Raw genomic sequence first — 13,884 nt, 5'->3', positions numbered from 1 at the left:
TGAGAACATATTCAAAAGGCACTAATTTGTCAAGGAGATTTCTACTTCCTACCTGGCTGTGCTCCAGTAAGGAGGCAAGGATGATGGATGTAAATCTCTTCCTTCCTCCCTCCCTCCCTTCCTCCCTTCCTCCCTTCCTTCTCTTCTTCCTTCCTTCTTTCTTTCCTTTCTTCCTCTCTTCCTCCCTTCCTTCCTGGTAGAGTGCTAACTTTGGCTATGTGATCATCTGGGAGAACTAAAGGGAGGAAGAGGTAGAGCCAATCTAATTTCTCCTTTGACCCTGTCCCTTTAAAAAAAAGTTTGCTTCTGAATACGCCCTCCCCCAATCTCCCCTCCGTTCTATCATCCCCCTTCTTATCCCCTTCCTCCTACTTTCCTGTAGGGTAAGATACCCAATTGGGTGCGTATGTTACTCCCTCCTTAAGCCAAATCCAATGCCTCAACTGTCTTCCCTTCCATTTCATTTTATTTTATTTTTTCTTAGCAGGCATAGTTCAATTTATTTGTTTATAAAAAAAAAGTCTATGTGGTTGCCACAGCAGCTGCCTGGGTCCTCTGGAGTGTGAGTCTTCACAAGATGGTAGGTGAATTCCTGATAAGGAGACTTAGTGAACACAGTCTACTTCCACAGGTCTGGGGTTAGATGGCTGTATGTTTTGGAGATGGCATCAAAGGTAGCTTTAGCAAAGTTGCCCAGAGTGTCAGTACAGCCTCTGGCAGAAGTGTAGCAGTCATCAATTCCAGCCATCATCAGCAGCTTCTTAGGAACAGGAGCTGCGACAATGCCAGTACCTTTAGGGGTGGGGATCAGGTGAACCAGAACCGACCCACATTGCCCAGTGACCTTGCAGGGTACTGTGTGAGGCTTGCCAATCTTGTTCCTCCGATAGCCACGTCTCACAGGAACGATGGACAGCTTGGCCAGAATGATAGCACCACGAATAGCTGTGGCCACTTCCTTGGAGCATTTGACACCAAGACCAACATGCCCATTTGTCGTCACCAATGGGCACAAAAGCCTTGAACCTGGTATGTTGTCCAGCTCTATTTTGTTTCTGAACAGGCATGATCTTTAGAACCTCATCTTTCAATGAAGATCCCAGGAAGAAATCTATGATTTCAGATTCCTTGATAGGAAGGGAGAAAATATAGATCTCTTCCAAAGACTTGATCTTCATGTCCTTGACTAGCCGGCCCAGCTTAGTGACAGGAACCCACTTCTTGTCTTCGGCCTTTCCTCCCTGAGCCCCGCAGCCACAGCCCCGGCCTCGACCTCGGCCCCCACTACCAAAGCCACCGTGGAAGCCGCCCAGGCCCCCCAGGGCCTCCCACATCTTCTGCAGCACGGCGTCCGGCGTCATCCGCCATTTGGTGTTCACTAGAAATAGAAGCTTCCCCTTCCTTTTAAAAACTTTTTACTGTGAGTTAATTTACCCCATTCTATCTCTCCCTTTCTCCTTCTCTCAATATATTCTTCTGTCACCCATTAATTTTATTTGTTAGATATTATTGTTTCATATTCAACTTACCATGTGCCCTCTGTCTCTGTTTCTGTCTGTCTCTTTCTCTGTCTCTCTGTCTCTGTCTGTCTGTACTTCTGTCTGTCTGTCTCTCTCTTTATACACACACACACACACACACACACACACACACACACACACCCTCCAACTACTCTCATGAGAAAGGACCCATGAGTTACAAATATCATCTTTCCATGTAGGAATGTAAACAGTTCAACTTTAATAAGCCCCTTATGATTTCTCTTTCCTGTGTACCTTCTCATGCTTCTCTTGATTCTTGTATCTGAAAATCAAATTTTCTGTTCAGCTCTGGTCTTTTTATCAAGAATGCTTGAAAGTCCTCTATTTCATTGAATTTCCATTTTTTCCCCTGAAGTATTATACTCAGTTTTTCTGGGTAGGTGATTCTTGGTTTTAATCCTAGCTCCTTTGACCTCTAGAATACCATATTTCAAGCCCTCTGATCCCTTAATGCTACATCTTGTGTTATCCTGTGCTTCTTGATTGTGTTTCCACAATATTTGAATTGTTTCTTTCTGGATGCTTGCAACAATTTCTCCTTGATTGGGTACTCTGAACTTTGGCTACAATATTCTTTTCATTTTGGGATCTCTTTCAAGAGGTGATTGGTGGATTCTTTCAATTTCTATTTTACCCTCTGGTTCTAGAATATCAGGGCAATGTTCCTTGATAATTTCTTGAAAGGTGGTTGTAGGCTCTTTTTTTGTTTGTTTCATGACTTTCAGGTGGTCCAACAATTTTAAAATCATTTTTTCCTGGATCTATTTTCCTGTTCAGTGGTTTTTCCAATGAGACATTTGCTGTCTTCTACTTCTTTCATTCTTTTGGTTTCATTTTATAATTTCTTGATTTCTCATAAAGTCATTAGTTTTAATTTAATCCAGTATAACTTTTAAGGAATTATTTTTGTCAGTGAGCTTTTGAACCTCCTTTTCCATTTGGTAAATTCTTTTTTTTAAGGTATTCTTCTCCTCATTGGCTTTTTGAACTTCTTTTGCCATTTGGGTTAGTCTATTTTTTTAATGTGTTATTTTCTTCAGAATTTTTTTGAGTTTCCTTTAGCAAGCTGTTCACTTGTTTTTAATGATTTTCTTGTATCTATTTCATTTCTCTTCCTAATTTTTCTTCTACTTCTCTTACTTGATTTTCAAAATCCTTTTTGAGTTCTTCCATGACCTGCGACCAATTCATATTTTTCTTGGGGGCTTTTGATGTAGGAGCTTTGACTTTGTTATCTTCTGCTTGTATGTTTTGATCTTCTTTGTTCTCAAAGTAAGATTCTATAGTCTATGTTTTTTCACGCTGTTTGCTCATATTCCCAGTAAAGTACTTGACTTTCTAATTCTTTGTTAAAGTAGGATTCTGTTTCCAGTGTGTAGGATGTCCTGTCCTAAACGTCAGGGATTTTGTGCAGTTGTTTCCAGAGATAGTTCTAGAGGACTGTAAATTTTAGGTTCTTCCAAGGTGGTATGATCAAAGGAGAAGCATTTACTCTTTCCTGGCCTGTGCTGTGCTTTGTGAGTGGCCACAAGCACTTTTTTCTGCCTTGGAACTGTGAGGAGGATTTCCTCTCCACTGCACTACAAGCTCTACCACACCAGTGTTCCTCTTAACCCCAGGACCTCCCCCCTCCCCACCCCCCCCAGGACTATGACCCAGATCCAAGCAGGGAAAAGGGAACCCTGATTCTGCACCCCCAAAGAAATCCCTGCAATCACCCTCTGATCAGCCACTTGATTTCCACTGTCTATGGGCTGGGAGCTCCAGAAGCAACTTCCACTGCCACCTCTGTCACCTCAGGGCTGGGGCTGGCTCAGCTCCTCTCTCACAGATGCTACAGAATTTTTGCACTGACCTTCTATGCTCTCTTTGTCAATTGTGGGCCCCCAAATTTGGAAACCACCACAGTTGTCAGTGATTTAGTCCCCTAAGGTCTGCTCTGGCCCTGTCTATGCCAGTGCACTCCATGCTGGACTGTGCTCCACTCCCAGCCTGGTGGTATAGATGCTTTCTGTCAACCTTCCAGGCTGCCTTAGGCTAGAGATTCATTTCACTCCATCATTTTGTGGGTTCCGCAGCTCTAGAATTCATTTAGAGTAATTTTTAGAGGTATTTGGAGGGGCTGGGGGAGATCTCAAGGAAGTCCCTGCTTTTACTCTGCCTGCCTTTGTTATTTCAAAGGCAGCAATGTACATATTCCATCTACATTGATTTTGCCCATGGGAGAACACTTAGGAATTGGAATTAATTTCTGTGGAGCTGTCAGCATACGTGACTTTTCAGTCTCAGAAAAACTGGGCAAAAAGATCTTATCAACCTATTAAAAATATTTTAGAATTTAAAGGAGATTCTCCTGTATAGACTTGCAATTCCCCTACATGCTTTGTTGTAAGACTTTATTATACACCACTTTAGGCTCTTCCCAACAAGGCATATTATATGTGATGAATGAATTGTGGCAGTACAGTTTTATGGTTTGGAATAATTTTCTCAGATTAAAGGACAAAAAGCAGATTTTAAGCTATTGTTATTGACCATTTATGAAAATTAAACTAAAATTAAGTAAATACAATAAAACACAATTAAAACAATTAAATAATAAAACAATAAAAAATTAAACATTTATGAAAGCATAGCAAAATTTTAAACAAAAAGGAGAAGCTGGTTGACTGACCATTTTAAATAAAGGATCCCATTAGCTTTGGATGAGTTGACACAACTCAGATATATAAGGATTGGGCAAATGGAAGACTGGAAAGAAAAGAGATTAGGAATAAGTACTCCAAGAAGAACAAGTAAGTTTTAGCCTAAACTGAAGCACAGAATTAGAATACTTCAGAAAGTAAAGTGACAATCATCTGATTTCTCCAGCTCATGGCTTTCTTTCTCTTAGTTAAACTCTTATGGTAGCAATTTAAATTAATAGCAGAAAAAAATAACTGCATATTAGTTAAACAAAAGACAAAAAATGTATGTATTTATTCCCCTAAATATCTATTTTTCTTCTGACCCAAAGAATATTTATAATACATGAACATGCAAAAGTTAATTTATGTTAGGGCACAAGCCACAAGATAAATATGATTTGATGGAGCAAAGGGATTGAGAGAGGTCTCAAGTAGGCAGCAGTGAGATTACATGAGGAAACTGCAGCACAAAGGACTGATAGTAGCTGAAAAAACTTGTATTATGAGATCTGCCAAATTGGTGGAACAAGGTCGCATTTCTTTCCTCTCCATTCTTACCTGTATGTCTGCTCCACTCATCACTCCAATAAATATAGTATACAATAATAAGTATTGTGTACAATATAACATATGATAACAAGAATAGAGTATAATAACAAGTTTACTGTACAGCAACAAGTATGGTATTGGCCTTTTATTTGAGCAGAATGTAAACCTTGATGGTGAAGGGAATTGAGTCTATGACATATGAAACCTTCAAGTGCCATGGGGAAGACAGATTAGCCCTGTTCGGATGGTTCCCAGAGAGCAGAACCAAGAGAAATATGTACTAGTTGCAGAGAGGATAATTTAAACTTGACATCAAGGGGGGAAAATAAAACAAAACTTCCTAACAATTAGAGGTATCCTGCCTGGAGAAGAGTGTTCCCTCTTAAGATGTCTTCCAGCAGAAACTGGAGAACCATTTGTTGGGCAGGTTACAGACAGAATTCTTTTAAATACGGGTTGGTGCTGATCCTGGAATCAGGATTGCCTGAGTCAAATCCAGTCTCAAACACTTACTAGCTGGGTGACCCTGGGCACATCACTTAAACCTGTTTGCCTAAATTCCTTATCTCCAAAATGATGTGGATATCTATAAGCATATGAAAAAATCTAAATCACTATTGATTAGAGAAATGCAAATCAAAACAACTCTGAGGTACCACATCTCACCAGTCAGATTGGCTAAGGTGACAAAACAGGAAAATGATAAATGCTGGAGAGGATGTGGAAAAATTGGAACACTATTGCGTTATTGATGAAGTTGTGAACTGATCCAACCATTCTGGAGAGCAATCTGGAATCATGCCCAAAGGGCGATAAAAAAGTGCATACCCTTTGAACCAGCAATATCACTTCTAGGACTGTATCCCAAAGAGATCATAGAAGTGAGAAAAGATACTGTATGTAGAAATAGTATTTATAGCAGCTCTTTTTGTGGTGGCAAAGAATTGGAAATCAAGGGGATGCCCATCAATTGGGGAATGGCTAAACAAGCTGTGGTATATGAATATAACAGAATACTATTGTGCTATAAGAAATGAGGAGCAGATAGACTTCATAATAACCTGGAGAATTTATTATGATACAGAGAGAGGAGAGCAGAACAGGAGAACTTTGTACACAATTACAGACACATCATATTTGTGACAACTAAGTTTGATAGACTGGGCTCCTCTCAGCAATGCAGGGTTATAAGACAAGTCCAAAAGACTCATAATGGAAAGGGATGTCCACATGCAGAGAAAAGATCAATTGAGTCTGAAAGGAGATTGAAGCAAATCTCTCTTTTGTATTTTGTTCTGTTTCATTCCTTCTTTCTCATTGTTCACTCCATTGGTTATAATTCTTCTTTACAACTTGACTAATGTTTTATGTGAAGATATTTCTAGAACCTATATCTGATTGCTTGCTGCCACAGGGAGAGAGGGGGTATGAGGCAGGTGGAGAAAATTTGGAGCTCAGGGGATTGTGGAACGGAATGTTGTAAACTAGAAGTAAATAAATCAATTAAAATTAAAAAAAATAAAATGATCTAGAGAAGGAAAAGGCAAACTGCTCCAGAATCTTTGCCAAGAAAACCCCAAATGGGGTCACAAAGAGTTGAACATAACTGAAACAACCCAACAACAGCAGCAGCAGCAACAACAAGATCTCTTCCAATCCCCAAATTCTATGATTCTGTAAATAATTACCTTCTATCTTTTGTGCATTTCTTCAAAGCTTTTCCTGGTTGTCCTTATTATGTCAATGTCAGAGCCTAAGTACCAAGGGGTCTGGGATGAGATTGCTTTAATATGCTTACTCCTGCCTTATTTTTCCTCATCCACCTTTAATCTCCTGGCACTCAACTTATATGTGGTTCCAAAAAGCTGTAGCATATGTCATGGCTACACCCTAGTAAACTGTCTTGGCAGATGGTCTAAACCAGGTTTAGGGTAATCAACAAGCCGTAGAATCATCAGTGAGTTAGGGAGGTATTTATCCCAAGCATGTGAAAACTTCCCCCAGTGGAATGGGCAGATGAAAACAATTTGTTCCAATGACCATGACGGGGGTTTAAGCAGGTACTGTGGAGTGCTTAGAACTTGATCAAATATAGAAGATGCCATATCATCCACTGCATCCCAGGCCATCACTAGCTGTCCTGACTTTTGTTTTGCTTTTGTACTTTGATGACTCTGGAGACAGAGTGAAGCCAACAACTTTGTGCAACTCTGCCTCACATAAATCCAATTCCTACAGGAGTCAAGATCACTCTGTGATGTCACTGTTCTTCAAAAACGAAGGGCAGGGGGCGGCCAGGTAGCACAGCGAGTAAGAGCACCGGCTCCAGTGTTGAGAAGACCTGGAGATCGAATCCCGGGCTCAGACACTTAGCACCCACCCAGAAACACCTGGCCGTGTAACCTTGAGCAAGTTACTTAACCCCAATTGCTTAAAAAAAAAAACGAAGGGCAAATAACAACTCCTACCTAATGCAGCATCCTTAACATGGTAGCAGTCAGCTATTTATAGGGAGCTGAGGGAGCTCCAGGAAAGCTCTCCTTCCCAAATATATCTTTCCCACTATCTGCCAAAGCTCTGTTTGTCCAATGCTTATTATATTTCTGTTGCTATTCACAGGACCTAAAATATTACCCCTAGAAATTTGCATTTTTTTAGGTTTTAAGAGATTTATTTTGTCTTTAGGAGTATTCTGTAAAATTGCAAACCTCCAAGGGAGGGTAGTGAACAAATTGATGGACAGATGAGAATAAATTCTGAAGGATCAGGTATGCCAGGAAAAGGGAAAGGATCATAGAACAGGAAATCAGATCAATCCCTAAAACAAGCCTACCACTTTGGAATTTGACCAGAGACTGGTCCTAGATCAGCTTAGCTAATGCTTTCATTGGTAGCAATGTGAAGACCTCAAAAAAGCTCATCTAAATACATCACAGATCTCACACAGCTTTAGACTGGCTGCTTCTCAATATCCCCACTGGAAGAATGCAGAAAACACAGTGTACCTCCCAGGCAAGTAGCCAACTGTCCCCATGGCTTCTGGAGAAGCTTAATTCTCAGATAAAGGGTATTTTCCTTTCAGCTTCTCAATTTTAATAGGCAACCACAGAGACAACACAGAAATAATTGTGTAAGTCTTTTGCTCTTCAGGAATCTCATTAAAGTGAGCAATATCCTGGCTTCAAGTCAGACAAGAGTATGATGGCATTGCCCTTTCCATGAGAAACTATGCTTCCCAATGCTAGAGTAAATGGTGCTGGTCAAATTGGAAAATAGAAAGTCACGTTTATTAAAATGCAGAAAAAAGATTCCAGTCTCTGTTAGCTAAGCAATGGTGAATACTTTTAAAGATGCAAAGTTTGGGTGGTGACACAAAAATACATTTATTTTAAATTTCTGAGCTCAATCATGAAAGTAGAGGGGAGAAGAGAGGAGAGGGGAGAGAGAAAGACAGACAGAGAGAGAGAGACAGAGAGACAGAGAGAGACAGAGAGAGACAGAGAGACAGAGAGAGAGAGAGAGAGACAGAGAAACAGAGAGACAGAGAGAGAGAGAGAAGACACAGAGAGGTGAGAGACAAAGAGAGCATTTCCATACACACTGCCCAAAATGAAGATTAAAATAGTACCATAGATCTCCATTTCATATTGCCTGCTTTTATTACATATAAATATAATAAATTCTGCATGTTAATTTCACAACTGTTCTGCTTGTTTGTGCTTTCTTCTGTTCCATTCTGTACATTTTTATTTAAAAGGCCCTCTTTTTCTGTTGCATTACTATGTCTTCCTTTCTTGCTCAACCCACCATTCCCCAAAAAAATGCACCTTGAATTAGCATAGTCAAGCATAATCAAACAAAACTAATGAAAAAGTGGCCATGTCCAAAAACACCGTTAGTCCATTACCTCTTTGTTAGAAAGTGAGTAATATTCTTTATTATGTATCCTCTGGAGACACAATTGGTTACCAAATAGATCAGAACTCTTAAGTATTTTGAAGTTGGTTTTTTTTTTGTCACAATATTGGTTTTCTTAGACAACTTGTTCTCCTGATTCTCCTCACTTTATTCTACATTAGTTCATGCTGCTCAGCGGTCTCTGAAATAACCTCTTACCTGATTTCTTACAGCCCAATAAAATCCCATTGCACTCACATATCGCAGAGATTCGGAGATTCCTCAGCACGTGGTCAGCCCCTTGGAATCTAGTCTCTTTCTTTTCTTTCCCCCTTTTAAACTCTCTTTCAGGATTACAAAGTTTGTTTTAAAAGGGTATTACCATCCTTAATACCCTTTGCAGTCATCAAAGGTCTGAAAATAGCATTTGTTTCTTCTCCTCCTCTTAGCATGTTAACATTAAATCTTCATACAGTAGATTCTTCCAGTGTATAATACAGAAGTGTCAAACAGGATGCAGGAACACTCCTACTGCCAATCCAAATTAAAATGTAATGGAGACATATTTAACAGAACAAAGAAAAATGCAATAAAAATAAATAACATTCCATTCTAATATATTTACCTTTCTAGGTTCCTCTTGATGCTTGTATATATATTTCACAGTATCTACTCAGTACTGGTCATTTCATCAAAAATACTTGAAATTTTTCTATTTCATGATGTTCTAGTTTTTTTTTTCTCCTTGTGTGATTATCTTAAGCTTTTCAGGGGAAATTGCTCTTGGTTTAAGCCTCTGTCTTTTACTTTTTTAACTAGCATATTATAAGATGTCTTCTCATTTGTAATAGAAGATGTCAGATCTAGTGTGTTCCTTAGTACTTGAATTTCTTCTTTCTAAATGCCTGTAGCATTTTTATTTGTCGTAGGGACTCTGGATTTGGGCTGTTGACAGCCTCAAAGAACAGTGAATAACAAATTTAGGAGAGGAAAATAAACCCAGGATTCATCACCTTTTCCTTTCCTTACTTTGTTAAAACTCCTAGGAAATGATGCTACAGTAATACTCAGGATCTAATCCTCAAGGGGTTGAGAAGAGAAATGCCTCTGAATACCCAGAGTCATCAGTATTTATTTACTTATGATTTAGTCTTCTTGTCTAAACTTGAACAAAGAACAGAATCAAAATTCATAATCAGAATGAAGAAATGTCCTAAATTTTCTGGTTAGAGTAAGAATCACTCAAATAAGAGACTAAATGTCTCATTTTTTCAAGTAAAGTTTGTATTCCATTCTCAATTATATTAATACACATCTGTACACACAGAACATTCCTGAGACTTTTCTGTTTGGGATTCCTTTCAGGAGATGATTTGTAGATTCTTTTTACTTCACTTTGCCCTCTAATTTTAACAGATCTGGGCAACTGTCTTTTATGATTTCTACTAATATGGTGTAAGACTTTACAGAATCTTGGTCTCTGGCCCAACTCTACTCATACTGGGAGGCTATTGACTTGTTTGCTAGGGCTGGTACTGTCTTTGCTGATAGTCCCTTTTCCTATTGACTGTGTACTTATAGCTGATTTTATGTGCAGTTCTGGGGTGGAAGAAATCATAATTTTCCACTGGATTTTTAAATTCTGTTTAGTCTGGTATGAGTTTCAGGTTTTTGCTGGAGCAGGTATGTGAGAAGTAGGAGGTCTGTCTTCATTTGGGCAAATATCTCCTATGGGGAGACAGGAATATTTGAAGAGAGTAGGAAAGGGACAGGTACATAGGGAGATAGTGAATATTAGAAGAAGGAAAACTGAGAAGATAATCTGCTGGAGAGAATATGAGTGGATGTAATAAAGAGAATGTATACTGTATTTTGACCTGGAGAAGAAGAGACACCATACTGTGAGAGACTGGAGGAAAGAACAGGGAAAATGTCAAGGGCATTTGAGATGAAAAGAATCAAGTTCTGGTACATGGCTTCAATTTTCTCATCAAAATAAGAGTCAAGATCCTTAGCTAAGAGTTGTTGGATAGAAACTGTGAGAAGCTTCAGGAGAGACAAGAAGGTTTGGAATAATTTCTGTGTAGAGTGGGACTGAGAATGAATTACAGGGGAGTTAAAGGATTGCCTTACTGCACTGAGAACCAAATAGAGGATTGATTACATAAATTTATAGTGTATTCAATCAGGAAGATTGTGTGACTTCCTCTAGGGCCCTTCAGCACATGGGGAGGAGTGGAAGAGGTAGTTGGTGGTACATTATATTTGAGAGCATATACTGCACCCATTTTGTTATATGTGAAAATAGAACATGTGGATTCTTGGGGCCTTTAAAGATCACCTATTCCATATCCCCTGCCTCTAGGCAGGACTATGCCTAAGACCAGTCCAGACAGATTAGTGTCTGTGCTATTTTTCAAAATTGCCAATAAATGAGTCATACAGCCTAGACATCCTCAAAGAATAGTGAATAACAAATTTAGGAGGGTAAAATAAACCCAGGATTCATCACCTTTTCCTTTCTTTACTTTGTTAAAACTCCTAGCAAATGATGCTACAGTAATACTCAGGATCTAATCCTAAAGGGCTTGAGAAAAGAAATGCCTCTGAATACCAAGTCATCAGTATTTATTTATTTATGATTTAGTCTCCTTGTCTAAACTTGAACAAAGAACAGGATTAAAATTCATAATCAGAATGAAGCAATGTCCTAAATTTTCTGGTTAGAGTATGAGTCACTCAAATAAGAGACTAAAAGTCTCATTTTTTCAAGTAAGGTTTTGTATTCCATTCTCATTTATATTAAATACATGTCTGTACATACAGAAGCCAACATTGACAGATGAAGTTTTTGCAAATTTGAAATGCACATAACCATAGGTTCTGTTTTCCTAGAAAATTTAAAAGGGTTTGAGATGTCCAAGTTTTGTGCCATTGAAATAAGCCTGTGAGAAACAGGCTGGTTCTCTTAGTCATCCAGGCTCCAAGCCTTGGAGTCTTCCTTGTTTTCTTCCTTTTTTTCTTAACCCTCATCAGTTATAATTAGCAAATTTTGCCTTTGCGGCACGGAGCACAAAAGAGCACTGAGGTCAAACAGTTCTAGATGTGGTGGAGGAGAGGAGATCTTGACTCTGACCACATGGGTGTAGAGGCTCTGAGATAGTGGTGGGGAGACAGGTATTAGGCCTTTCGGTTGGGGATACCAGCACAGCATGTGCCTAATGTTGGAAGGATCGATGCAAGGCTCAGACAAGGAGAAGCTCACCTAGAAAGCGGCCATCAGTGCTTGGAAACTTTTCCATCTGCTAGGTCTTACTTTGCCTAATTAGTCTTATTAACTTGTTAAACTGCTTGAAGGAAGGAAAATGCTATGAAAAGACAAATGTAATAAAAAATTGAATTGCATGGTCTTTGGAAATCATTATTTAAAAATCCTGAGGTCCTATTTTACTTATAGCTCTACTTCCCATATCCAGGCAGTTACTAAGCACTGTTAGTTCTTAATTTTTATTTCATCTTGTCTGTCCCTTTCTCCACATTCTTTTCATTAGGATTTTTTTTAAGCAATAGGGGTTAAGTAACTTGCTCAAGGTTACACGGCCAGTTATTATCTCTGGGTGTGGTGCTGAGTATCTGAGCCCGGATTTGATCCAGGTCATCCTGACACTGGAGCCGGTGCTCTTACTCGCTGAGCCACCTGGCCGTCCCTAGGATTTTTTTTTCATTTTACAATTTGACTTTTTTTTCCAATATCTAGGTCTCCTCAAGCCTCTGTAACCTGTAACAATGTCCTCAGACTGATCACGTCAAGGTGCAATTGAAATAAGGCTGTCAGGGCTTCCCACTAATATTATATCACAAGCCCAAATTCTGCTTGCCTAGCATTCGAACTCAGATCAATCTGGCCTCCATATATTCTCTAATGTTAATTCTCATCACCACTCAGTACACATCCTCTACTTCCTTAAGCTGATTTCCTCAGAACTGTTCACAGAACATCCTGTCCCAGTGAACCAAAGCTCACATCATTCTTCCTTCTTAGAATGTCTTCCCATTTCCCAACTAGCTCACAATTTCTCTCCCCTCTCCAACTCTGGATCTCATACTAGAAGACTTCAACAAACATAGTGGAATCTCCCTCAAACACCCCGACCTTTCAGTTCCTCAAACTACTCATTTCTCATGTGCTGCTCTGCCACCCTACCTCAGCTACACATAAAGATGGATACACTCTTGATCTTACCATCACCCATGAATCACTCTACATCAAAGAATTCTGAAGTCCCATATCTGACCATAATCTATTGGCTTTTCATCTCTCTCTCCATCTTCCCTTAAAAATTCCAGTGTTCATCCACCCTGGGACCTCCAATCCCTTGACCTCTTAAGTCACTCCCAGGCCATCTTCCCTAAACTAGTCACTCTTTTCTCTTCTCTCGATCTTGATGTCTTAGTGAATCAATTCTGCTCTACAGTATTCTTATATCTTTAATCCCTAGCTCCCTTATCCTATAACCATGTACACCCAGCCAAACCTCAACCTTGGAACACTCTCTACAAATTTCTACTGTACAACTTCAACTGGCCCCTCAGTGTTGCTAGGCAATCTTCCTGTGCTTGCCTTATTAATTCACTACTTTATGCTATACAGTGGCACTTCCAAACCTTTTTATCCCTCCTCAGATTTCCTATGGGTTCCTCTCTCTTCCCCTCTCAGCTGATAACCTTGCTTCATATTTTATAGAAAAAAATTGAGGACAGTCTTTATGAGCTTCCTTTTTGACATTCAAAGTCCTTCATAACCTAACTGCCTTTTACTTTTCCAGTCTTCTTTTTTTATATTTTCTTAATATTTTATTTTCCCCAATTATCTGTAAAAATTTTTAACATTTGAATTTTTAAAAATTTTGTGTTCCAAATTGTTCCCTCCCTATCCTCTCCCCTCATTGATAAGGCGAGCAATATAATACATGTAGTCATACAACACATATTTCTATATTAGTTGTATTGCGAAAGAAAACAGAGAAAAAAAACATCCAAGAAAAATCAAGTTTAAAAAGGTATGCTTTGATCTGCATTTAGACTCTATCAGTTCCTTCTCTAGAGATGACTAACACTTTCCAGGCTTCTTACTTCTTACTCCCTGAACATGCACTCTTTGGGGGTGGGATTTTTCTCCTGGCTGTACCATTCCATCTCTACTCTCCTTC

General features: G+C 39.2%; 1 pseudogene; it reads right to left on the bottom strand.

The window, feature by feature from the left end:
- Positions 1–522: 522 nt before the first annotated feature.
- LOC138164002 (small ribosomal subunit protein uS5 pseudogene) lies at positions 523–1,368 on the bottom strand (annotated as a pseudogene).
- Between the last annotated feature and the right edge of the window lie 12,516 nt (positions 1,369–13,884).

Source organism: Petaurus breviceps, unplaced genomic scaffold, assembly GCF_028583685.1.
Source record: "Petaurus breviceps papuanus isolate PSGF00001 unplaced genomic scaffold, PetGlider_PUasm1.0 189, whole genome shotgun sequence".
Taxonomy (NCBI): domain Eukaryota; kingdom Metazoa; phylum Chordata; class Mammalia; order Diprotodontia; family Petauridae; genus Petaurus; species Petaurus breviceps.
Note: the sequence above shows the minus strand (reverse complement) of the source record. Positions and strands in the feature narration are given on the sequence as shown.